The sequence below is a fragment of the Cupressus sempervirens genome, chromosome 1 (assembly GCF_028749045.1).
Source record: "Cupressus sempervirens isolate cs-2001-9-10 chromosome 1, ASM2874904v1, whole genome shotgun sequence".
Lineage (NCBI taxonomy): Eukaryota > Viridiplantae > Streptophyta > Pinopsida > Cupressales > Cupressaceae > Cupressus > Cupressus sempervirens.
Window position 1 is genome coordinate 398,148,846 of NC_143118.1, and position 27,864 is coordinate 398,176,709.

Below are 27,864 nucleotides of genomic sequence, written 5' to 3' on the forward strand. Positions count from 1 at the left end.
CCTTTATAACATCCATCTCAACTAATTCCTTTGATCTTTCATCCTTCTTTTGATAAATAACCATTTCTTTCGTTAAGTTCACCATATCATCTATATTCTGTGTAGGCATCATAGGATCCCCTTTTTTTCAATATTCTCACTTTCTTCTACAGTTACTTCCTCTTGAGAAACCAACTCGAGTTTCCCCTATTTTTCTTTATGAGTGGCTTTAGGTTTCCATACTTTCTTCTGAACTTTAGTCTCCTTCACTTCCTTTTATAAGGACAACTTTTGACCAAATGACCCTATTTTTTATAGGCATAGCAAGAATTTGAAAGATCTTCGTAAACAATTTCTTGTATTCTTTTTCCTGACTTTGAAATTAATTCCACCTTATCTAGAAGATGATTCAGATTTGCAACTTTAATATATAGTCTAGCACTTTGAAGTTTAGATCTTGAAGCTATTGCATTATCCAATGCCACTAGTTCACCAAATGAGCTAGCAATTCCTTTAAAAATATCTTCATGCCAAAATTCTAAAGGGAGGCTAGGGAGTCTTGCCCAGATTAGAGTGGTTAAGAAAAAAGCATAAGATAAGTCCATATTCGGCTCCCATTTTTTAATAGTGAGAAACATTTTTTCCAAATGACCACATGCCTCCACATAGAACCATATTCATGTCTTCCTTGTAGTTGAAAATAAAAGAGAATAAACCATTTGACATAGGAGTTATATTAACATCACCTCGGATAACCCATTTCTATTTAATCATTTTTTTCAAAGAATCTAAATCTAGTCTAGCCCCCAAAAATTTACCCACAAGAGTGAACTCCATGGAAGACACAAAAAAATCAACTATAGGATCTGGGATAAAGATTTCAAACTCACCTTTCTCCTAGCAATATTTAGAAGTCACCAGTGGGAAGGAAGATTTTCCACCAAGTTTTCTTCGAAACAAGGAAGACCATGTCCTTTGATCTAAAAACCCTAACTTTGACCCTTCTTAATTCTTCTCAATATTAGCATCCACATTAACCACATGATTCCTTTCCTTGTCAAATACCTGCCCATGCACGTGAAAAGCAGAAGAAGAATCCAAGGAAGGATCTTGAACCCCACAACTTGTAGTACCTACTTTAGATAAAGTTTTTCCAGATATAACATTATCTAAAAAAATTCTTTATGTCCCATCAAATTTTGCTAGATTCTTCTCAAAACACTCTATTGTTCCTCTACGATTAGTACCTCTTGCCAAATTATCTTGAACACTTAAATTCCTTTTTAATTCCTTTATTTTTTGAAGTTCATAAAGAAATTCACATTCTAAATTAGCCTCAACAAGTTCAACATCATCATCACTATCTGATTCTTAAGAAGTAGTTTATATAGCCATGAATGAAACTTCATTTTCATCACATTCAAAACTACTAGATTCACTATCTGATACACCAGCAATCAAACTCTTCTTCTTCTTAAAGAATTTCTTTTTACTCGACTTCTCTTTCTCATCATCTACTTCATCATGACTATTATAAGGACATTTATATGCAAAGTGTCCTATTTTACCACAATTGAAGAATTTGAGATGAAGTTTACCTTTGTATTTACTTGCTCCTTTATTTAATTTCCTTGATAAATGTGCTTCAATAACATCAAGATCTTATGATTCTAAAGAGACTTGCTTCACTTTCTTTTCCACCTTGAATTCTACTTCTTTTCTTATGGATTCTTGCTTGCCAAATTTTCTCATTTCATAAGCTACAAATGCTCCATGAATATCTTCCATTGCATCATTTCTTCCCAAAAAGCATAATTTGATCCATAAAAAATAGGAACCTTTGAAGAACTATCTTGAGCCATAAAAGATAAGTCTTTCACTCAACCCAAATCTTCCTAAAGTTGTCAAACTTGATTTTTTCTTATACCACTTGTTGGAATACAAGTACTACTGAGGGGGAGGGTTGGTGGGGGTGGGGGGGGTGGTGAATTAGTGGTTTAAAATATTTTTTCAAAACTTGAAACAATTACAAGTTATTAAATTTAACACATGAGAAATATAGTTAATGAATAAAAAAGTGACACAATATTTTAATGTGGAAAACCCCTTAAGGTAAAAAACCACTTTGAATTAGAAACTTTATTGGTCTCTTGGGAAAATCTTTTAGAGCTACAACTTTGGGAAACACCAACACCCTATTTTAGAAACACAAATTTCATGAAATACCAATCCCTTACACTTGAAGCACCAATTTCATGAATACCAGAAGCACCAACTTCCAAAATGAACAAATGAGATATAAAATCAAAGGATCATCTATGTTACAACACAATTCATGAATCACAAGTTTCAACTTCTTGTTGAAAACATAATGCATGATATGCTTCTATTCTCCTAAAAACATCTAGTATCCAAATATATTTTCAGATTGTTGACTTGGTGGTCAGCACCTCCTTCAAGGTTCAGGACATGGCTTAACCTCCTCTCATTGATCTAGGTAAGTTTGGCATTTGTGATGCTCATTTATAGCTCAATCTTTTGGCGCAATGACAAACATACTAACAATTGGTATCAGAGCCTTAGGTCATGGGTTTAAATCTTGGGAGGTCTCCTTCATTCCATCAGTATGGAACCCTTAGTTAGTGCTGAGGGGGAGATTATTGACTTGGTGGTCAGCACCTCCTTTGAGGTTTGTGACATGGCTTAACTACCTCTTGTGGATCTGGGTAAGTCTAGTGTTTGTGATGTTCATTGATAGCTTGAGCTTTTGGCCCAATAACAAACATACCAACAAGTAATTCCCTAGAAAAAGAGAAAGAATAGAGAACCTTGCTTTCCAAGTAGGAATACAAGGGATAGCTTTGCTAAAAAAATGTCTTAGAAAATATATCCTAAACATAGCATGATAGAAAATAAGAAGAAAGAATACCAATTAAGTCAAATAAAATAACTAATGGATCCTAGGAGACTGGATGAAAATACACCTCTTACCCCCCAGTATAGAGACAAGAGGAGAAGAGATCTATATTATATTAGAAGGAGGGGAATCACCTTTATCAAAATTATGAAGGAATTGTAAAACTACACGAGAGTGAGATAGAATTCCTAAAGCAGCTTGTTAATGAACATACAATTTTAAATGTTGACAATCAACAAGTAAGTGTGTATTATGATAATGAAAAGGTATGATAATGAAAAGGAGATTTGTACTTGGATAAGGCATATTTTGGTATAGGTTTAAAGATTTAATTTTTGGAATTCATTATTCAACATAGACTTGTTTAGCCATTTCTTGATAAATATCTGAGTTATCCAAGGTAGGTGTAGGGAGAAGTTTTTGAAGTGAAGGACGATGATTAACATCACCTTCCTTAACTTGAGATTTCAAACAACCAAAACCATGCAAATAAAATTTAGAGGGTATATGAAATGGATACTTAATACCATATTCATTAACTCCAAGCCCTAAACCTTTATAACCTTGTATAGTTATTAGATTATATCCTATAGTGTACATGTCATGTAAAGCTTCAATAGGAGATGATTGTTTATCATGCTCATGAGAAAAATTTGTATAAGATGAAATAATAGGTTTTGAATAAATTTATTTACCCTTTCCTTTAATATCATCATGAATCAGAGGAGAAGGTAAATCAAAGAAATTTTGTACGTCCGCATCCTATACTATAGCTTGAATTCCATCATAACTATGGGAAGTAAAAGGATTAATAGATGGAGAATTACACATTAGATTAGGAATAATATAATTGGGATTAGGAAGATTTAGAGATGGTGTATCATCTACCAAATACTTCACATAATCCAAAATAAAAATAACTCTACCACATGAATCTTTAATGAAAGTTTTGAATGTAGGAAGACTAGTATCAGTCAAATTCACAAAAGCATAAGTGAGAATAAAATTAAAGATCATGAACATAATAAAATGAATGATACTCTCATAAACATCATAATTATGCTAAAGAGATGCTAAAAGAAGAGTAACAAGGAACATAACCAGACACCAAAGAATCTTCATAATCTTCATAGTAAATGAAATTCAAGAAATGTTTTTTTATTTTATTGAATATATAGATTTTTTTGTATTTTTGAATTTAAAATGAAAGAGCATAAGCTAAATCTAATCTTAATGTAAGAAAAGATCTAACAAATAGGGCACCTAATTCCACAAAAGATAGGGGTAAGCATGTCTAGTTCACCAAAATGAATAGAAAGAAAATAGGACCTATCCTCAACCTAAATTCCCAAAAGGAATGATCCAAATTGATTAGCCATAGGAAAGTGATCAATGCACAAATGGATCAAGAAATGGAGAATAGGGAGAAAGGAGGAGATTCTATAATCTTTGGTATGGAAAAGTATGTACTTGAAATTTGAAATGAATAGAAGACAAACACTAACCTACAAATAGGGAAAATCTAGAAAATGCCAATTTCTAATGTTTGTGTATAGTTTCAGGGAATTTTGCAACTTGTGTGAGATAGGAAATGTCGAGACCTAGAAAACTTAGAAAATTTTTGTCCTTTTGAATCCAGGTTGACCTTGACCTAGATAGAGGGGAACAATCTTATCCCAGGGCACTATTGTGCACCAAAAAGTTGACCTTGACCTACACAGCTCTAATGAAAATTATGTTCATAGATCCCACAAGTTTGATGACAAGGTATCCAAATCTGCACTTTAATTCACTATTCCACACATGTATTTGCAAGAAAAATGGTTCTTTTTTGTTTGGATGAGGGGTTTGCCTTGGTCAAGCCCCAATTTGGAATCAACCTTAATAATAGAATTGAAATAAGGAATGCTAGCAAGTAGTAGAAGTAAATCTAAAAATGAAGCTATGATACTCAATACATATGCAATTGTATTTGAAATTTAAACAATTATATTGATATGAAAGCTTGACCATAACATTAGTAAATGTAAATAAAAACTTCCATGATTGTATGCTTGCAATCCACCTTGATAGAAGAATGAATAGATCTTGAAGATGAACAAAGGATCTTGAAGGAAGATCACACCACCATGATGGTTGGATCTAGGGTTTAAATGATAAATCTTGAATGCTTGAATCAAATCCCTTCAAAGGATTGAATGCTTAAATCCTTGATCTTTAATGGAAAACTTGAATACTTGAAATGCTTACTTAAATTTTGCTAGATGATGATTGATAGATGCTCTTTTCAAAAGTAGTTTCTCATAGTAAGTGCATGGATAGATTGTAGATAGATTATAGAATATGGATGTGCTTATGAAAAGTGGATGTCAAAATGAGGGAAGAAGACTTCATTATATAGAGATCTAGGGCACAAAATTCTAGAGAAGGCCAACATTGGAGAATTAAATCCCAATTAACCTTAACCCCTAGAAATGGACATAGATTAAGTGCAATTTAAGAGTATACCATTTTGAAACCCAAAACAGCTGACCCAAAAGTGGGAAATGAAACTTTCCAAAGCTTGATAGCCTAAAATCTTCAAAAATTAAAAATTGGACCTAGGGTCAGGGATGAGGTTGACCTTGCCCTAGGTAAGGGTTGAGGTCATCATTGACCTAGGTCAAGGTCAAGGTTGACGTTGACCTAAAATGGCATCCTTGATGCAAAAAGTCAAAGTCCTTAGTTTCACAAAGAAAGTTGTCAGAAATAGGTTGTAAATAGAGAGAGAGATAAGTAGAATAGGGGAAAAAAAAACAAGATCCATGTAAAGACCTATTTAAGGTTCTTGACATGACCCTAGACCACTTACTCAGAGGGCTAAACACTATTAACATGGAAATGCTTCTATTTTAAAATGATATAGGATCCATATAGAGTGTTCTTATAGGTGGATAAACACTATAAAACACCATCACATGCCTAGGAGAAGGGTTGGTGTTTAGATTATATGAATTGAAGTTGAAGGAATGGAAAATTTTGAAACATTTTCAATTGCAATCATCTTGCATACCCTAACATCCAATATGAATGGATTGATTGGGATCATCTTGTTTCATGGATAGTTAGAAAATTGAATGTAGATCTTTTTGTATCAATTTGGTTTATTAAAGTGCTAAGTAGGTAGGTGTTTAAGATTCATTTTGTCTTTGTATAGTTCATTGTCTTGTTTTGAGTTGTAGCTAGTTTAATCGTTCTGTTTAAATTTCATTGGTCAAATTAAAATGGAATTTTGGACTCAAGAAGAGAACTATGTACACAATGTACATATACATTTTGGGGTGCTCAAGAGTTAATTTTCTATTTTTCCAAGCATGCCCTAGGTGAGTTTAGAATACCTGGCTAGGAGTTACATGCTGATACAAAGACATAAATTGGGTGAATGGGATTGGTTTGTACCAATCCAAGAAGTGGAGGTGTGGAGATGCCTTGAACTAGTTTTGGTGATTAGGAAGGACCATTTGATAAGACTTTGAAGTCAATACCTTCTATGCTGTAACTAAACCCTCAAAACCCTTAAAAATAGGGTAAGTATGCTTAAGCCATGTACAGATAGGTTCATAGCATAATACCTAAGAAATATAAAGGGTATTTGAAAAGAATCTTTGGATTACTAATCTTTTAGATAGCTTGTTTACAAGATTTTGGAGTTGTTGTGTAAAAACCTCGACAAGAGGCTAAATCGAGGTCTCTAGGGCTACTAGGATTATCAAGAGAAATTTAGAGTTCCATTAAGTGGATTTGTGAGACAAAGCCCAAGATTGCTAGAGAAGCTCATATCAAGAATGTGGAAAATATTTTGAAGGATATTGGATACTACCTTGGAGTTTGTGTCTCACCTTGGAAGATAGCAAGAAATGACTAGATAGGAGTCTAGGTGAGTTAAAAGTGAAAAGAATTGGAGTAGTATTTGATGTAATAGATCATGTAGAAGGGGTTAATTGTTAGAGATCCTCTCTAGAATAGTGTCAAGTGTATACACTAATCTGATGTGCTAGAAATACTAATCTAATGAAAGCATTTACACATTAAACTAACATAACATATAAGAGAGACAAAGAGAAGAAAAAATCAAATGAGAATGTGAGCCATGGATAGGCTCTCTCAATGAGATTTGTTCTCTTGTTTTTGAGATGTGTCTATGTGTAGATTGGGGATGTATGCTCAAATGCCAAAAGTTGCTTCAATGGTGGGGATGGATAAGAGAAAATTGGTAGCTTTGTGAGCTCTCAATTTGGCATTATAAGGGTATGGGTATGGCTTTTGGCTCTCAAAAGGGCATGGTAACTTTAGCTCAAAGATTGTTGATTGAATGGCTTGGGATGGGATTCAATTTATAGGCTAAGGGCTTGAGGGATGGAGGGCTTAGATGCAAGGATGGGGAGATGGTTAAGGAGGGCTAGGATGCACTCAAAGGAGAGCACATGGATTGTGCTTGTTTAGCAGAAATGGGAAGGTGACACTTGTCACAAGGAGGATGAGTGTGAGAGGGTAGGGTAAAGGGTTGGTTAAAGGTATGATGAGTGGGGTTGAGTATGTAAGAGAGATGTAAGAGGAATGAGTGTGGAAGATGGATGTAAGAGTCATGAGTGGGCTTGTAAGAGTCTTTTATGGTTTGTAAGAGCACTCATGACTTGGTGGTTGGGATTTTTGAGGGGAGAATTTGGTTTGGATTAGGAAAGTCTTAGACTTGTTTAGGGAATGTGACAACATTAGGGAGTGGATTAGGCTTGGGTTTAGGATTAGATTAGGAATGTTAGAGATGTGCAAGTGGATGGCATTAATGAGGGTGGGTGAGTCAATGGCTAAGCTTGGTTAGTATGGGTGGATGGGGTGGATTAGGCTAAATGGAGGATTAGAGATAGGTTAGGGGTTTTTGAATTTGAGGATTTCATTTATCAAATAGATTTATTTAATAAATGAGGATTTTTGGAATTAGATAGAAGAATAGGATTTAATTGATAAATAATAGGTTATTTGATTTATCAATTAGGACTATAGATGATTAATTAAATTAATCAACTAGGGATGGCAAAGAATTAATTAAATAAGAATTTAATTAATGATGCCTTTAGAGATGGCTAAATTAGATTGCCAAAGCAGTGTAATCAAATTTAGGTGTCTACATCAAGTAGTAACCCTAAAGGATTAGAAGAGGCCTTGAAGAGTTTAGGTATCAAGACTTGGACTAGGAGTTTTGGATTTTATTACATAAAATTAGTATTAGAGCTATAAAAGTTCTAGGATAAGGCATTATGTATGTTTAAATTTGAAGGTGAATTAGTAGAAGAAACTACCATGATGAAAAATGCTAAGTTGGCAAAAGAAGTGACAGAAGAAAGGGAGAAGAATAGACTCCTAGAGGAAACCTTAGAAGCTATGAAGGGTAAAATTGATGAAGTGGTGGAAACAATTGATAAGATGAAGGAAAAGATGGATATTGGTAAAGAAGAGGGAAAATAAGTTATAGAAGAAGATGTAGAAATTGAACTAGATCCTCCAATCCAAGAAGAACATTTTCTAAAAGACATTAAATCTTTGAGTGGAAAGTATCTTGAAGGAATACCCTTGTTCATGGGTAAGATGGATCTTGATTTAGTGATTGAATGGATAGAGGGCATAAAGAATCACTTTGGTTCTGAAGGAGTCACTGAATCACAAAAGGTGGAGGTTGTAAAATCTAGGTTAAAGGGACCAACCCTAATTTGATGGTGTGTGCTAAAATGTTGACACACTTCTATGAGTCATTATATCCAAGATTTCTCAAGAATGAGATCTCAAACAGTGACTCACAACTCTCTATTCATGGAGTGCAAGGGTTTATAATGGTGGCCCTCAGTTTGACCTAGTTTGTGCCCATGCAAGTACACAAAAAAATGAGAGATTCAAAGAGAAAAAACAAGAGTTCTAGTCTTCATGATCATCAAATATGCATAAAAATGAAGATGCAAACTAATCTAAATGATAACAATGCAAAGTAATCCAAGAAAGGAAATCTAATATATGAAAGGAAATAACAATGCAATATTAATCTATGAAGAAAATATGACTCTAAGCTAATATGAAAATGCAAGGATGAATCATGATTATGGAAGCCACAGATGCATGAGAGAAGAAGACAAGAAGAGAGAAGTTGCAATGAAGCTCTAATGTCCAAACCCTAAGGCTCAAACTCCTCCAAAATTGTTGTCCAAACCTACATCATAACAATACTATAGCAACGAACATCTATCCAACAGAGAAGGAGAGGGCTCCTTATAAAGTAAAGCGTGAAGGTAGGAGACTTCTCACAAGAGCAATGTGGGATAAATCCCTAAAAAGTAAAGAAAGAGGAAAAAGTCCACCACTTAGAGATATGCACAAAAAAGAAGAAGGAATCTTTATTATATTTTATTTGATTTATTTCTTCTTTAATCAAAAATTAAGCTGTAAGTGGTGATTTATTTATTTAATTAAAAGAGAGATTTTTATTAAATGAGATAAAATTACTTAAGCAAAAGAGAGATTTTCTTTTAATTAAATAAGATTATTTTATTTATTGAAAAGGATGTTTTCTTTTAATTAAATAAGATAAGATTATTTAATTAAAAGAGAGATTTCAATTAAATAAGATAAAATTATTTAATTAAAAGAGAGATTTTCTTTAATTAAATAAGATTATTTTATTTATTTAAAAGGGATGTTTTCTTTTAATTAAACAAGATAAGATTATTTAATTAAAAGAGAAATTTTAATTAAAAAGATTAAATTATTTAATTAAGAGAGAGATTTTTTTTAATTAGCTAAGATTATTTTATTTATTTAAAATGGATTTTTTCTTTTAATTAAATAAGATTATTGATGAAATGATCAAACATTAGGAAATAATGAAATAATTAAATTAATTGCAATTTGATCAAGGAAAATAATTTGAATTGATTCAATAAAATATTGTAATGTATTGATTCAGAAAATTGATAAATTGAAGAATGGGGGCCTATAGTCTAGGCAACCATTTTAGGGTGCATACATTTGCCCCTCTTTGACTAATATGTGATCATTTTGGGAACACATGTAGTCAAAGAATGTAGTTGAAGTGTGAGGTCAATTTGGGATCACAAAACAATATAGATGTGTGGTCAATTTAGGAACACATCAGGACAAAGAATACAATATTTGATAACAATTTTGTCTTGACAAAGAAAAGGTTGTCCTAGATGGATCAAAGATTGATAAAGCTAAATCAAGGATTGAAGTTTGATAGGTACTGTCCCCCATGATTGAAATCAAAATGAAATAGAGGAGAAACAACAAATTGATAAATTTGATGAAATCGAACTAAAGATAAGGTTCTTGGTGTAAAATGAAAAATATAAGGATCATAGAACCAAGGTAGATCATCAAGAATGAAAGATTATACCTCAAAGTTGAATTAGAAGAAAAGAAGTGGGGTGAAAGAAAATGGAAGATAGAAGTTTGGAAAAGGTGGAAAGAAATGAAAAGAAGAAAGAGAATTTGCCTCAAGAAAGAGAATGCCTCAAAATCAATCAACTATTTAAGATAGAAAATTTAGATTGAGATCACAAAAGAAGATAAGGAAATGAAGATCAAGACATGATCATAGTTGATTAAAAGTCCAAAAGAAAGATTAAGGAAAACCCTCTCAAACTCATAATGTAGCCTAAAAATGCAAAGTAACATGGACTCTAACAATGCAAGCTTCATGAAAATGCAAAGGTGTACTTGCAATAGAGGAATTGTAACATAGGATTTTGTATTCATTATTCATGAAAGAATGTAGAGGAACTTATTTTCATCATTGGGCCATTATTAACGAACATAAAAAAACCACAAAATCATCACTAGTCACAAGCGCAAGTATGAAGATGTGAAGGTAATTTATGTCAACTTGGAATGCTAAAAGATTATAACATAAGCATCAAAGGCATAAATGTCAAGATGACTCCAATGTTAGCTTACCCAATTTAATGTAGTAAAACCATGCTCACATCAAGGCATAGATGTTGGGAAGACCATAAGAATGGTTTTGTAAAAATAGTCAAGGATGATGCCTCAAATCTCCTAAGAGTTTCAAGGGGACAACAAGAGACATTCTAGAGCTTAATGACCACATCCACAAGTAGAAAGAAAATAAAAATATGACCCATGTCCCAAGTTCTCTAGCTATGCATACCAGAGAGACCTATTAGAGGACACTCTATGAAAATAAAAAATAGTCAGCACATAAATAAAAGATCATGAAATAGCTCAATTATTAAGTATTGTGTTTAAAAATATAACTGTGTTAATTTATACTAAGTTCTCAGGATAAGGATCAAATGCTTGCAACTAGGTAAGATCACATGAAAAAATTGGGTAAGACCAAACAAATAAGTGTTAAAAAGCACTCAATGTCAAGGGTTGTATTGAAATATTCAGTTTGGGTGGTGTTGAAAAACACCGTTTGAGAGGTGTCCTAAAGAATAACACATCCAAGAGAACAAAGCTAACATAGTTATGTCCCCTAGATGAAGAAAAAGGCCAATTCCAAACCAAGGAAACAAGGATAGGAAATGATGGATAAAGGCTAAGTGTCAAGAACACACACTAAGAAAGAAGGGTGCAAAGACCTCAAGTAGCATCTATTTCTAGGTTTTCACCACTTGGATCTTATTATAATTTTTTTTTAAATTAATTTTTTTCTTTTGATTTTTTTTGTATTTTTGGAATATATAATTTTTTAGGACATTTTCTGATTTTTAGAATTTTTGACAATATATTATTTTTTAAAAAATTTTTGAAATATATCAATTTTTTATATTTTTGAAATATATCATTTTTTTTGGATTTTAGGATCAATAAGTATGTACAAAGGATGCCTACAAATAGAAAAAGTATCAAAATTCCAAATAAGATCACATCGTATAGTCCCAATGTCTAGTAAGGTGGGGGACAAGAGGGATTAGCAAGTTGGTGGTGTAGAACCGGAATCAGTATGCAAAGAACATTAACAAATAAAGTAAACATTCACAAACCAAAAACTAAATTCACATATATGCTTAGACAAAGAAAGAGAAGAAGAAGTGCAAACCTCACAAGAGAAAACACTCCATGCTTTCTTGATTCTGTAGATGTGTCCTTTTGCTGTGGATGTATGCTCAAGATGCTCAAAAGCTGCTTCAATGGAGATGGGTAATGGAAAATTGGTAGCTTTGTGAGCTCTCAATTTGGCATTATAAGGGTATGGTTGATGGCTTTGGTTCTCAAAATAGCATGGTAACTTTAGCTCAAAGATTGTTGATGAAATGGCTTGGGATGGGATTCCATTTATAGGCTAAGGGGTAGAGGGATGGAGGGCTTAGATGCAAGGATGGATGAAGGCTTAAGGAGGGCTAAGATGCACTCAAAGGGGAGCACATGGATTGTGCTTGTTTAGCACCAATGGGAAGGTGACACTTGTCACAAGGAGGATGAGTGTGAGAGGGTAGGGTTAAGGGTTGGTTAAGGGCATGATGAGTGGGGTTGAGTATGTAAGAGGGATGTAAGAGGAATGAGTGTGGAAGAAGGAAGAGTGTGGAAGATGGGTGTAAGAGTCATGAGTGGGCTTGTAAGAGTCTTTATGTTTTGTAAGAGCACTCATGACTTAGTGGTTGGGTTTTTTTGAGGGGAGACTTTGGTTTGGATTAGGAAAGTCTTAAACTTGTTTAAGGAATGTGACAAAATTAGGGGGTGGATTAGGCTTGGGTTTAGGATTAGATTAGGAGTGTTAGAGATGTGCAAGTGGATGGCATTAATGAGGGTGGGTGAGTTAGTGGCTAAACTTGGTTAGTATGGGTGGATGGGGTGGATTAGGCTAAATGGAGGATTAGAGATAGGTTAGGGGTTTTTGAATTTGAGGATTTCATTTATCAAATAGATTTATTTAATAAATGAGGATTTTTGGAATTAGATAGGAGAAAAGGATTTAATTGATAAATAATAGATTATTTGATTTATCAATTAGGACTATAGATGATTAATTAAATTAATCAACTAGGGGATGACAAAGGATTAATTAAATAGAAATTTAATTAATAATGCCTTTTTAGATAACTAAATAGGATTACTAAAATAGTGTAATCAAATTTAGGTGCCTACAGGTGGAAGAGATGGAAGAAAGGAGAATGAAGGAGAATGAAGAGAAGAAATCCTCAAGAGAAAAATCCTCAAGAGTACCCAAGCTAGGGAAAAATTATCATGTAAAGCACATCTGGACAAGCAATGAAAGGGCAACATAGGATAAGTCACAAAAGCATAATACAAAAGAAGGAAAGGATGTATTCCAAAGGAGTACAAATGTCAAGAGACTTCATAGCATCATGTTTTAATCTTTTTTATTATATGAAGACCAAATGAGAAAAGGATATAGAAAGACTAGAATGAATGGAGGAAAATAGATACACAGGCTAAACATGAAAGGAATGAAAGAAAGATCATCGTAAGATAGCTCACAAGATAGCCAAATGTTCGTGTATAGGTCAATATTGTCAAGATCAAAGTGAAATGATGTAATGGATGAAAGATGTAGAAGAACTACGCATGATGCTTGATTACCAAGTTTTCATCATGGTACTTATCCCAAGTGCCATAAGGGAGTGGTTTTCACCATACGAAAATTTTTATTTCTCTTTAATTTTGCTACCAAGGTGCCTTTTTCCAAGTTTTCACCAAGGACCACTTTCAATTTTTTTATTTTTTAGCTCTCTCTGTGTCTTGTGTTTTTTGGAAGAAGGCAAGCTTTTTAGATAATACTCCTTGAAAGGGTAAACCATGATACGCCAAGGATTCAAAATGATATGCTCAAAGACCTTGATAGGGAAAGGAAGATGGAAGAGAAAAATGGAGGATAAGGTTTTATGCAAAGAAAGTGAGGTTGGAAGATAGGAGAAATAGGAAAATGAGGAAAAAGGATAGAAGGTAGAAGGATAGTGAATGAAAGCATTGTGAAAGGGTGGATGGAAGGGAAGGCAAGATCAATGTCAACACACACCTTGAAGGGTGGTGAGAGGATGGAGGAAACGTAAATGGAGTACATGAAGGAATTAGGTGAATGGATAGAAGAGGTTACAATTTAGGTGCATGACATGGAAGAATTCTTTTGGAAGAATATGAAGTGGAAACCTTTGGAAGATTGAATGTCAACTTTACTTGTTGCTCAACATTAAACTATTTCAAGAGAGACATTGGAACCCATATAGCTGTAGTGTTTTCATTTCTTTTTGATGATTTAGAGAGAACATCTTCAATGATGGATTTTGGAGCCCATATTTATTTTGTAGTTCTCTTCTTAGATATCTCTTTTGACTTTATATCCCTATGTCAATTAGAGGATACATGGTGATCTTATTTTTTAGATGGATTGTTGTATTTCTTTGTTTTCATGTATTAAACATTCAAGTTACTTCTAAAAGACTAGGGACTTGTGGAAGAAGGAGGAGGATATGAATGATTTAGATGGGTGGGTGGATGAAAAGGATTTGAGGATATGCATCTATGTTGATCATGAGAAAAGATAGGAGATGGAGGGGCACAAGGACTCAAGATAGATGATGACTTAGGAGAGTTAGGAGGGGAAAATGAAGGGACATAAGGACCCAATATGGAAGGAAGACATTAAGCCCTTGGTATTGGTAGAGGAAGTCCAAGGATGGACATGGAAGATGAGAAAGGATAATCAGTAAGCCCATCAACATATATATGACAACAAAGGACATCGACATCAACATCTTTAGAGTGAGCATTATTATTTTCAATAGGATTATGATCATATTGAATAGGGGAAACTTCTTTGATAGGATTTTTGGGAGATTGAAAGGACTTAGGAAGAGTAGAAAGTGAAATCAAACATGGAGTGATAGAATAAGGAGATGGAATACTTTGATCTTGATGGAATACTTTGATCTTGACAAGGAACTTTGGATAGCATATCTTTCTCTTTATTTTCAATAGACTCAACATTGGAAGTGAGAACACCATTTTTGATAACCTTGATGGATCTATCATCTTTGGAAAGTGCAAGTGTAGTAAGGTTATTTTGATTATCAATAAGCTCAATGGTGTAAGTAGTAGCTTGATCTTTCTTAGGAGAAGAATTAAGACATGGTAGAATGAATGAGAAAGGGTGTGCAAGATCAAAAGAACCATGAAATGGACAAGAGACATCATGAAAAGAATTGGATGACATGGAGGGTTCTTGATCTTGATATTTCTTGACATTTTTATCTTTATCATTTTGAGAGTCCTCTTGACATGGAGCCACTTCTAAGGACAAGAGATTTTATGAGTTTTACATGATAGTATCTTGAGGAGATAGTGAATGACTAGTTGAAGTGAGCATAGTAGGCATAGCATCACATGAAGGTTGAGCATCTTTAGTCTTAGTAGGATGAAAAGGGTTTGTAACCAAGTGTAGATTGGCTTGAGTTTATTTTAGAGGTAGCCCTTGAGGATACACATAATTAGTTCAAAAAGCATTAGGCTCTTTGTTTGATTGAGGTATGTTGGATAGCTTTAAAGTTTTAGGAAGTTCATGAGTGTTAGAAGAAGTGAAGGTATCAAGGAAACCATCACTTGACATAGTTTCATCAACATGATCTTGCTCAAGAGAAGTATCCTCATAATATAAGTCTTTGGAAAGTTCAACATCAATGATTCTATCATCAATAAGATCTTGAATTTTATGTTTCAACATAATGCAATATTTAGTTTTATGACTTTTATTTTTATGGTAACCACAATAGTGATCATCTCTCCACCATGAATGTTTTACCTCAGGTTCATAAGGTCTAGATTTGTATGGTAAAGTAATTATCTTGTTTGCAACTAAGGTCTCAAAAACCATGTCATATAAAAATTCCAAAGGAGTACAAGTTCTCTCAAAAGTATGTTCTAGGACCATTTTTTTCATTCTCATCTTGGTCAAAGATAGGTCCATCAAGAAATATGTGCATATGCTCAAAGGAGTTATTACTCACTGATGTAGGAGCATCCAATGGTGTAAGGGAAATCCTGTATCACCAATTTTCTTTTTTCTTAGGGATGGTTTCTGTTTAATGTGTTTTTGGATACCCATTTGGGTCAAATAAAGGTTTCGACTCTCATAGTTCCACTATAGTTTTTAAGCACCTTGTGATACGTGTAAATGCAAAAAATGGGTTATTTTGTAATAGATCCAAAATTATGATGAGTTAGAGGGTGTAATATGGAGGGATTATTGTACTTGTAATTTAAAATGCTCCAAAAAAATAATAAGGTCAAAAGACTTTAAGGTTAGAAAGTTATTGCAGTTTTAAGTTTCCAAGAGACCTCCTAAGAGTGCTTCAAAGTCAGATATGGGGCACTAAATGGCCTTGTACAAGGCCAAAAAATGGGGTATGAGAAAATATGGTCCATAGGGCTATAGAGCACTTTGAGAGCTTTTTGGAAATGTCAATGGTTCATCAATCGATGTCTCGGTTCAAAAGTTATGCCTCCCAGAAGTTGGACTACCATTTCTAGATTCTTCTAATTGTACACTGAATTCTAACATGACTTTTGGAACCTTCTATTTTGGTGGTGGATGTCAACTAGTATATTCTAGAATGTATACCTAACCCTAAATGAATTGGGGTCTATTTAAGAACATTTCTAGCATTGTAAAGGCAGTTCTCGATGGAGTTTGAGAGAAGGTACTATGTGGAGTATTTCTTTCTCCAAAATCATACTATTGTAAGCCTGTAGGGAAATTTTCATTGATAATAATATTTTCCCTTTTCCTATGTTTTATCTTGGTCTTTGGTTGTGTCTCCATCAAGTGGTATTAGAGCAGGTTTTCCTAAGTGTGTAGAAAAAGTGCTGACTATGAGGCAATCTACAGTAGGACTGTGTGGTTGTGGGTTTGAGAAAAGAAGATACCTCCATGAAGGGAATGTGGTGGAAGGGCTAGAGTTTTTTCTCCTAAGATTAGAGCCCTCCAGAGACAAGTTCAAGCATTGTAGGAGGAGATTTGTAGAGGACTGAATGTTGCCACAAGCAATGAAAGTGAGGAAACAAATGAAGAAGACAATATTGGACAGGAAGGGGAAGGTGAAGAGGAAGTCCTAAATTAGGTAGAGGAGAGGCTTTTTAGTGCCATTTCTAAGCTTGGAAAAAGACCTAAAATTGATGTGGGTATGTTTTCGAGAATTTAAACCCAAATGAGTTGATCGATTGGATCAATGAACTGGAGGAGTATTTTGAGTATGAGGATATCAGAGACCTAGAGAGGGTTAAGTTTGCGAAGGCCAGAATGAAAGGCCATGCCAAAATATAGTGGAAAGAGGTTCATCTTGAAAGGAATATAAGAGGAAAGGAGAAAATCACAAGATGAGATCTCATGGTGGACAATCTGAAGAAGCAATTCATTCTAGTTGATTATGAGCTTGATTTATTCAAGAAAATGGAAGGGTTAAAGCAAGCAGGAAAATCTATCCATGAATATATAGGGGAATTTTATCGACTTCTTATTAGGGTAGGGCATGCAGAAGCTAATAAGGAGAAGGTTTCCTATTACCTCAGTGGGTTACAACCTAGCATTCAAGAGGAGTTAAGTTTGGTTAGAATGAATAGCATTGAAGAGGCATACCAATTATCCTTGCGAGTTGAAGAGAAGATAAACAAAAATTTTGATGGAAGGCAAAGAGGGTGTGGTTAAGGAGGAAGAGGGGGTGGTAGATCATTTGGAGGCCAAAATGAGACCCAAAAGAAAAATGAAGATGTGGGTACTAGTAGGAACTAGAGGAATGGGGGTTTCAACCGCTCTTGTGATCAAAACTTTGGAGATTAGAGAGGAAGAGGTAGAGGACATGGACAAGGTTCAGGAAGAGGAGGCTTTTGTGGTACCTATTTTCATTTCAATAAAGAAGGTCATCGTGCATTTGAGTGTCCTCAATGACAAGGAGGATAGATAGGAGAGTTGATGGTCAAGAAAGGGTTACTCATGTAGATGAAGATGCACAGTCATTACATTTTGAGGATGAAAAAAGAGGAGAGGTTCTCATAAATGAAAGGGTCTTACTAAGTGGTGAGACTAAACTTGGATAAAGGAGGAGTTTGTTTCATACTAGGTGCAAGTGCGAGGATAAGTGTTGTGATGTGATTGTTGATGGTGGTAGCACTGACAACTTGGTGTCTAAGGAGATGGTATCTAAGCTAAAGATCAAGAGGGAGAAACACCCCCAACCCTATTGGATTGCTTGGGTGAAGGATGATCATAAGGTCCTAGTTAGTGAATAGTGTTTGGCGAAGTTCAAGATTGGGAGTTACCATGATGAAGTTCTTTGTGACATTATTCCAATGGATGTCTGCCATTTACTGTTGGGAAGACTGTGGCAATTTGATAGACATGTTGTACATGCTGGTCATGCAAATACATACTCTCTGACAAGAGATGGAGTTCACCAAAAATTGAATCCCTTGATAAAGAAAGGTGAAAAGGTATGCAGTAGTGCTAGGATATGCCCTTTTGATGGAAGAACTTGTTTGGATGGTATGAAACATCAGCATATGTGTTCTGCTTTGATTCCTAGAAGAGATAAGGAAGGTAGTAGTGAAATTCCACTTGAAGTTTTAGGCCTATTAAGTAAGTATGGAGATGTCATCTCTGATAATGTTCTAGAAGGTTTTCCATTAGTAAGGCTGATCAGTCATTAGATAGATATTATCCCTGGAGCTAGTTTGCCTAACAAGACTGCTCATAGGATGACTCCTACTGAAACTGAGGAGCTAAATAGATAAGTTCAGGAGCTATTGAGGAAGGGTTTGATTCAAGAGAGCCTAAGTCCATGTACAATACCTATAGTACTAGCACCAAAGAAGGATGGAGAGTGGAGAATGTGCACAAACTCTTAGGCTATAAATAGAATAACCATCAAGTATTGGTTTTCTTTGCCAAGAATTGATGATATTATGGACTATTTGAGTTTAGTTTAGTACTTCAACTATCACCAGATATGGATAAGAGAGAGATATGAGTGGAAGACTACATTCATGACCAAGGAGGGTCTATCTGAGTGGTTAGTCATCCCCTTTGGACTAACCAATGCACCAGGCACCTTCATGCAACTTATGAATGAGGTACTAAAGAAATTCTTGGGAAAATTTGTTATTGTCTATTTGGATATATTTTAATTTTTAGTAAGACTTTGGATGAACATTTATTGCACATTCATAGTGTTCTTGAAATGTTGAGGGAAGAGAATATGTTGATTAATTTGAAGAAATGTAGTTTTGTAAAAAAAGAGTTAGTGTACTTGGGGTTTGTTGTATCATCTAAAGGACTCAAAATGGATCCAGAGAAGGTAAAGGCCATCTTGGAATGGCCCACTCCAAGGTCTACTATTGAGATGAGATCATTTCATGGTCTCATTAGTTCTTATAGGAAGTTCATTTTGAATTTTAGTGGCATATGTGCACCCCTAACTCAAACAATAAGGGGGGATACGAAAGGGTTCAAGTGGACTACAGTAGCTGCAAGGAGTTTTGAATTGTTGAAGAAGAAGGTGATAGAGAAACCTCACTTCCTAATTTTAGTAAAGTGTTCTAGGTAGATTGTGATGCTAGTGGTAGTTCTATTGGGGCTATATTGAGCCAAGAAGGTAAGCCTATTGCATATTTTAGTGAAAAATTGAATGATGTAAAGAAGAAGTATTTTGTTTATGATCAGGAGTTCTATGCAATTGTTCAAGCCTTAAAGAAATGGAGGTATTATTTATTGCCAAAATAATTTTTCTTGGATATTGATCACCAGGCATTGCAGTACCTAAATAGCCCAGGTAAATTGAACCAGAGACATATGAAGTGGGTAGAGTTCATGCAGAGCTATACATTTGTGTTGAAACATAGAAGTGGGAGGTCTAATAGGGTTGTAGATGCATTGAGTAGGAGATAGTTGTTTCTTATAGTAATGTAGGTTGAAGTGGTTAGGTTTGATGAACTTAAGAATCTGTACCTAGAGGATCCTAATTTTGCTAAAGCATGGAAGGCTCGTAAAGAACATATTACTGTAGATAGAACTAGGTGGCTAGATTATTTTACTTAGGATGGTATGTTGTTCAAGGGCAGTCAGTTATGCATTCCAAGGAGTTCCATGAGGGAAAAATTGATCAAAGAGAAACATAGTGGGGGAATAGTAGGACACTTTGGTCAAGATAAGACCATTGCCATTCTTAGAGAACATTATTTTTGGCCTAAAATGTCACAAGATGTGAAGAAATTTTGTAGAGTTGTCAAGTATATCAAGCAGCCAAAGGATTTAGTCACAATACTGGACTTTATCAGCCATTTCCTATTCCATCAAAGCCTTGGGAGGACATAAATATGAATTTTTTTCTTGGATTTCCGAGGACACAATGGACTAATGAACTAGTATTTGTGGTGGTTGATAGGTTCTCCAAGATGGCACATTTCATCCCATGCCACAAGATGCATGATGTTGTACATATTGCAAATTTGTTTTTCAGAGAGGTGGTGAGACTACATGGTCTCCCAAAGAGTGTTGTTTCTGATAGAGATACTAAATTCATGGGATATTTCTAGAGGGCTTTATGGAAGAAGTTGAGGATAGAATTGAGGTTCAGTTCTACACATCATCCTTAGTCTGATGGATAGACCAAAGTGGTAAATAGAAGTCTAGGTAATTTGCTGAGGTGTTTAGTGGGAGATAAGCCCAAGGGATGAGATTTGACTCTACCACAAGCAGAATTTGCTTACAATAATTCTATAAATAGGAGTACTGGTAGATCACCATTCCAAATTGTGTATGGAAGTAGTCCAAGGACTACACCAGAATTGAGGAAGATGGAGCAAGGGGAGAGGATAAGTGGTAAGGCAGAAGAATTTGCTAAACATATACATAGCGTACATGAGGAGGTCCATGCACACATCACCAAGATGAATCAATAGTATAAAGCTAGGGTAGATCAAAGGAGGAGACATATGGAGTTCCAAGTAGGGGATATGGTTATGGTACACTTGTGAAAGGAATGGTTTCTAGTGGGTACTTACAACAAGTTGAAGATGAAGAAATTTGGCCCTTGTAAAATTTTGAAGAAACATGACTCAAGAAATGCATATGAGGTGGAGATGCCAGATGGGATTCACATTTCTCCTATCTTCAACATTGTAGACTTAATAGAATATCATGATGATGGTACAAATGAGGGGTTGATGTTGGAGCCATGTCCAATTCATACTTCTAAGAAGGAGGAGATAGAAGAGATTTTGGATAGTCATGTGGGTAAGAGTACCAGAAATTGGCAGTATGAAGAGTACCTAGTGAAGTGGAAAGGACAACTAATAGAGGACTCAACTTGGATATCAGTAGTAGAGGTTTCCCATTTGGGTTTTCCTCTACCATAAAGTGACAAGGTCACTTTTCAATCCACCCCAAGTGTCTAATGCAGGAGCATCCAATGGTGTAAGGGCAATCTTGTATCACCAAAAAATAAAATGCTTAGGGATAGTTTCTATTTAATGTGTTTCTGGATACCCATTTGAGTCAAATAAAGGTTCCAACTCTTAGAGTTCCACTATTAGTTTTCTGGGTTAGAATTTTTAAGCACCTTGGGATACGTGTAAATGCAAAAAATGGATTATTTTGTAATAGAGCCAAAATTATGATGAGTTAGAGGATGTAATTTGGAGGTATGATTATACTTGTAATTTAAAATGCTCTAGAAAAAGAACCAGGTCAAAAGACTTTAAGGTTAGAAAGTTATTGTAGTTTTAAGTTTTTGGGAGACCTCCTAAGAGCACTTCAAAGTTATATATTGGGCACTAAATGGCCTTGTATAGGGCCAAAAAATGGGGGATGATCAAAGCTGGTCCATAGGGTTGTAGAGTGCTTCAATAGCTTTCTAGAAATGTAAATGATTTGTTAATCAGAGTCTTGGTTTAAAAGTTATACCTCTCGAAACTTGGACTACCGTTTCTGGATTCTTCTAATTTTACACTGACTTCTAACATGACTTTTGGAACCTTCTATTTTGGTGGTGGATGCCAACTGACATATTCTAGAATGTATTCCTAACCCTAAATGAATTGGGGTCTATTTAAGAACATTTCTGGCATTGTAAAGGTAGTTTTCGGTGGAGTTTGAGAGAAGGTACTGTGTGGAGGATTTCTTTCTCTAGAATCATACTATTGTAAGCCCATAGGGAATTTTTCATTGATAATAATATTTTCCCTTTTCTTGTGTGTTATATCAGTCTCTGGTTGTGTCTTCATCACTCGCTTTCTCTCTCAAGAGGTATTTGGGTCTAGAAGATGAAGACAATTAATGTCTTGGAGTAGAAGATGTAGACCTTAAAGAAGATAATTCATGTAATGATGTAATATTATCCTCTAATTTAATTTTTCAAATTTATATTGCATTCCCATTATGTTCTTGGTGAGATAAAGGTAAGTAGGATCATTTGTCTCTCCAACTCTAGGAGTCTAAATTTATCTTCCTTTGCATCTTGTTCATCTAGGAAGGCTTTCTTTTTGTGTTCAATTCTCTTAAGTCTTTCACTCATGTATCTTGAAGGTGTATTGAGCAGTGAGCTTGGTATTGAATGTCTAAACAAGTTATTGGTGTATGTTGCATTTACATAAGTTCCATGAAGTTAATCATCTTAGTTTTCATGTTGTGATCATTCTTCTTGATATGCTTGCCTCTTATCTCCTTCAACCCTTTGCTGTGCATCTAGATATCTAGTTGAGATAAGGGGTAAGAATGGTCATGCATGAGAGGAACTGCCAAAAAAAATGATATCTTGATATTTTTCAAATATGTCATCCATGCGCTCATCCATTCCTTCCCTCTCTCATCGAGTCATTGTATAATTCATATCCATATATGAATAATAAGGTGCTAAGGGTGTACTCAAATCACTAAGGTTACTATTAGGACCAAACCAAACTTTGGGGGTATTCCTAAGTGATTGATCAAATTAAAGTTCTTTTCCCTTATGTCCTTGGCAAGTTCTAATTAAAGTTAATTGGTTAAAAATAACTTAAGGTTGCATGAAAGAAATCATACTAGTTGATAGGAAAACCCTAAGAAATATTAGTACCAAACCAGGATAGTAAAAGCACCACTTGTCCAAAAGACAGATGACAAGATAGAATTTTTGCAATAGACATAAACCAACACTGCCATAGAGGTGCCCACTACTTTGGGTTAATACCCTAGCACATATGGGTTGGGAGGACGATTTGATCAAATTATAATTAATTAAAATTGAACTTGAGTGGAAGTGAATGGACAAGAGATTACTACAACTTTCCAAGTGTGTTATCAAAGAATCCAAAAGTTTATCTTCTCAACAAGTATGATTTTTAACTCATTGATTTCAAGCAAGGTAACTCATAAAATCATAGATTACTAATTCAGAAGGTCAAAACACAACAATCCAAGGTGCAAACAAGCTTCCAATAGCAAGGTAAGTGACCTAATCTAACCTAGATCAACCAAGGAGGATTAAAAATGACAGAATAACAAATTTAGAAAGGTTTCAACTCGAGAAATTAGTTTTTTGGTTCATTTCAATTGACCAAATAGATGCATTGATAGTTTTTTTTATCATAGATTAGGCATGCAAGACAACACTCAGGGAGTTCAAGAAAACATTTACAATCAATGGACATGGACCAAAGCAACCTTGTGCATAAACAAGATTAATGTCTTAGTATGAATCTAATCCCTAGAACCACTACTATGTATGTTCTCAAAATATTTTTCAATCACACATATTGTCCTAGAAAAGAAAAATTGGGCTGCACTATGGTTCTGAGTAATGGTCAACTTTGCAAATCTTGCAATATAAAGTGGGAAAATCTAATCCTGGTGCACTAGGGTTTTGACACATTCTAAGAATTTAATCAATTGGAGAAGCTGAGCAAATCTGACAACCCAAAAAAAGACTATAGCCATGGAGATTTCTTCCACAAGGAAATTTATATAGTTGGTGTTGCTACCATGGAGAAAGTGGCTACTACCATTTGAGGTTCCATCCATGTGGTTTACCCAATAAAGGGAGTGTTCACTATGGTTAACCCTCTCTAATCAAGGAAGACTCAAAAAATTGGACCGCATGGGGACTTAATTTGAATTTCAGGGTTTCATATTTTTGATGTGCCCAAAAGGGAATAGAGCATACTCATCTAGCCTCTTCACCTCATTAAAACATATCAAATAGATTCATCGACACACTAATTTTAAATCACTTCATTGAAGTTTGGAAAGCCGACAATAATCACCACCAATCTCAAGAGAGAAAGTACTAGCAAATGTTGAAGACAAACCAAGCGAGACAATGAAATAATATCAAATCCTTCCCTACCTACAAGGGGATCTATCATCAAGAAGAGCTTTACATGTAAAGCAATAAAATGAGTCCCACTCTCTCAAGATCACCGCAAATAGTGTTCATAGGGCCTAATTACTATGTCAAACATGTATGCAAGAAAGAAAATCTTGGTCCAATTTTAGAGCACCAATCAAAATGTAAATTATGAAAGCATGTAAAAAACCCAAGCCAAAAAAATGAGAGATTAACTTTTAATTCAAAAGTCTAAATGTTATAAAGATGTATAAGAATACCTCAGATCAAAAGCAATGTGTGCTTATCACTCCACTAATCTAACAAACCAAAGAAATTTTCCAAGCAAACCAATACAAGATATATGTCTTATGAAAACCCTAAGGTTAGATCTCAAAATATGATTTTTAGGAGTAATAATAAAAAACAAATAATCCAAATGAAAACTCACATCATGTATTGAACCATGTAAAAATTAAATGCAAGTTAATCATTAAATGCCCTTTTTAAAATTTTGATTTTTGACCTAGTCAACAAGATTTGACCTATATGCCATGAATTCGGACCCAAAACTATAAATATAGAAAAGAGACCCTTATTGAAAAATAGAAACCTTTTTAAAAATGTCAAAATTTCAGAAAAATATTTTTAGTTGTGTCCTAAGGACCCATTTTGTCAAAATAGACTAGTTTTTGTAAATTTAGTGTTTGAGCCCTCATATGAGCTCTAAACTCAAAACATAAAGAAAAACCTTATTTATAATTAATAGATCATTATAAAATGTAGAATTTTATGAATTTTTTTTTAATTTGCACCCAAAAACTATTTTTCATAAAAAATAAAGAAAAAAAATACAAAATATTAATTACCTCAAAAAAATCTAAATTTTTAACTAAAGCTTTTTTGATATGTCGTCAATGTGCAAAACATATTTTAGACCAAAAAATGAAGTTGTTTGGGAGATATGACGAGATCTTTAAGATCTAGGGTTTTTTTTATCTCCAAACAAATTTGCACAAGGGGGTTAGCTCCAAAAAATAGCTAAAACCAACATGTAAAGGTGGGTTGCCACATGATGGGCCTCAAAAATGTGTGGTAAAATGTTGACACACTTATATGAGTCATTATATCCAAGATTTTTTAAGAATAAGATCTCAAATGACAACTCATAACTCTCTATTCATGGAGTGCAAGGGTTTGTAATGGAGGCCCTTAGTTTGACCTAGTTTGTGCCCATGCAAGTATACCATAAAATAAGAGATTGAAAGAGGAAAAGCAAGAGTGCTAGTCTACATGATCATCAAATATGCATGCAAGTGAAGATGCAAGCTAATCTAATTGGTTTCAATGCAAAGAAATGCAAGAAAGGAAATCTACTCTATGAAAGGAAATAACAATGCAATATTAATCTATGAAGCAAGTACGACTCTAAGATAATATAAAAATGCAAGGATGAAGCATGAGAGAAGAAGACAAGAAGAGAGAAGTTGCAATGAACCTCCAACGTCCAAACCTTAAGGCTCAAACCCTAATGCCCAAATGCCTCCAAAATTGCTTTCCAAACCTGCAACATAACAATACTATAGCAACATACATATATCCAAATGAGAAGGAGATGGCTCCTTATAAAGGAAAGTGTAGAGGGGGGAGGCTTATCACAAGAGAAATATGGGATAAATCCATAGAAAGGCAAGTAAGAGGTAAAAAATCCCACCACTTAGAGATATGTGTAAAAAAAAAGAATCTTAATAAGATTTTATTTGATTTATTTCCTTTTTTCATCAAAAAATGAGCTTAAAGTGGGCATTTATTTATTTAATTAAAAGAGGGATTTTATTTTAATTAAATAAGATTATTTTATTTATTTAAAATGGATATTTTATTTTAATTAAATAAGATAAGATTATTTAATTAAAAGAGAGATTTTATTTTAATTAAATAAGATTATTTTATTTATTTAAAAGGTATGTTTTCTTTTAACTAAATAAGATAAGATCATTTAGTTAAAAGAGAGATTTTCTTTTAATTAACTAAGATTATTTTATTTATTTAAAAGGGATGTTTTCTTTTAATTAAATAAGATTATTGATGAAATGATCAAACCTTAGAAAATATTGAAATAATTAAATTAATTGATTTGATCAAGAAAAATGATTTGAATTGATTCAATAAAATATTGTGATGCATTAATTCATGAAATTGATAAATTGAAGAATGGGGGCCCATAGTCTAGGCAACCATTTTAGGGTGCATGTAGGTGGAAGTTTCTCCAAGAAGAAAGGGAGAAATAAAACAAGAAACCAATAACAAATTGGAAGGTAATGGTGAACAAGTTTAGAGAGAATTATCTATGAGAGGATTATGAAATCCAACTACATAAAAGAGATAGAGTCTAAAACCAAAGGACATGGATGTAGCCTCTTATACTAAAGAATTTCAAAAGTTATGCCTAAGATCCAAGATCCAAGATCCATGAAGATGAAGCAGTAAAAGTGGCTAGGTATATAGGAGGATTGAGATGGGGTATGCAATAAGAAATTAGTCTATGGACCCCCACTACTATACAAAAATGATTCCAACTAGCTCTCAAGGTGGAAGCAAGGAAAAAAAAGAAATGAGACTCTCATACTAAAGGTAGAGGTAAAGGTAGAGATGCTAGAGGCACATATAGAGGTGGATATGGAGGTAGAACCAGTGACACTAGATCACAAGAGGACAAAAAATCTATTGTACCAAGAAATGATAGTGGTAATAAGGACAATTATTCCAGAGAAAGGAGTTATAGTGATAGAGGTAGGGGCTGAACAAACACTTACAATAGAGGTTCATATTTTTCTAGTATGAAATGTTATCATTGTGGACAACTAGGTCATCCATCTTATAGATGTCCTAAGAAAGCATAATCTTCACAAGGTCAAATAAAGGTCAACTACGTCCAAGTGGACCAGAACAATAGCATTAATCAAGAAGTGAGTCTCAATTTAGAGAAAGTGGAAAACTTGATGTTTAGGAGAGTTTTTCTTAAAGAACCAAGTAAAGAAGAACCCAAACAAAGTAGAGCACTTTTTACAGTCAAATGCAAGATGCAAGCCAAAGTTTGTAAAGTAAAAGTGGATTTGGGATCAACTGATAATATCATATCAGAGGAAACTGCTAAAAAAATTCAAGTGGTAAGAATTCCACATGCTCATCCCTATAGAGTTACATGGTTGAATAAGGGCCATAATGTTTTGGTAAATGAACAAGTTTGGGTAGACTTTTCAATAAGAGGGTATTAAGACAAAATACTTTGTGATGTGTTACCCATGGATTCTTGTCATCTACTTCTAGGTATACCATGGAAATATAATAGGGATGCTATCTATCATGGGAAGAACAGTTTGTATACATTCAAGAAGGATGAAATGACATATAAGATTTAGTCACTTATTGAAGAAGGCATGGATAAAGCCACATATCAAAACCTCCTACTTATGAGTGGGAAAGTGTTTTTGAGTGATTTCAAAGATGAAAAAGAGGTTGGGTTTGTAATTATGCTAAAACCTAAGGAAGAAGAGGTGAAGAGACAAACCACCTTACCAAAGGAGCTAC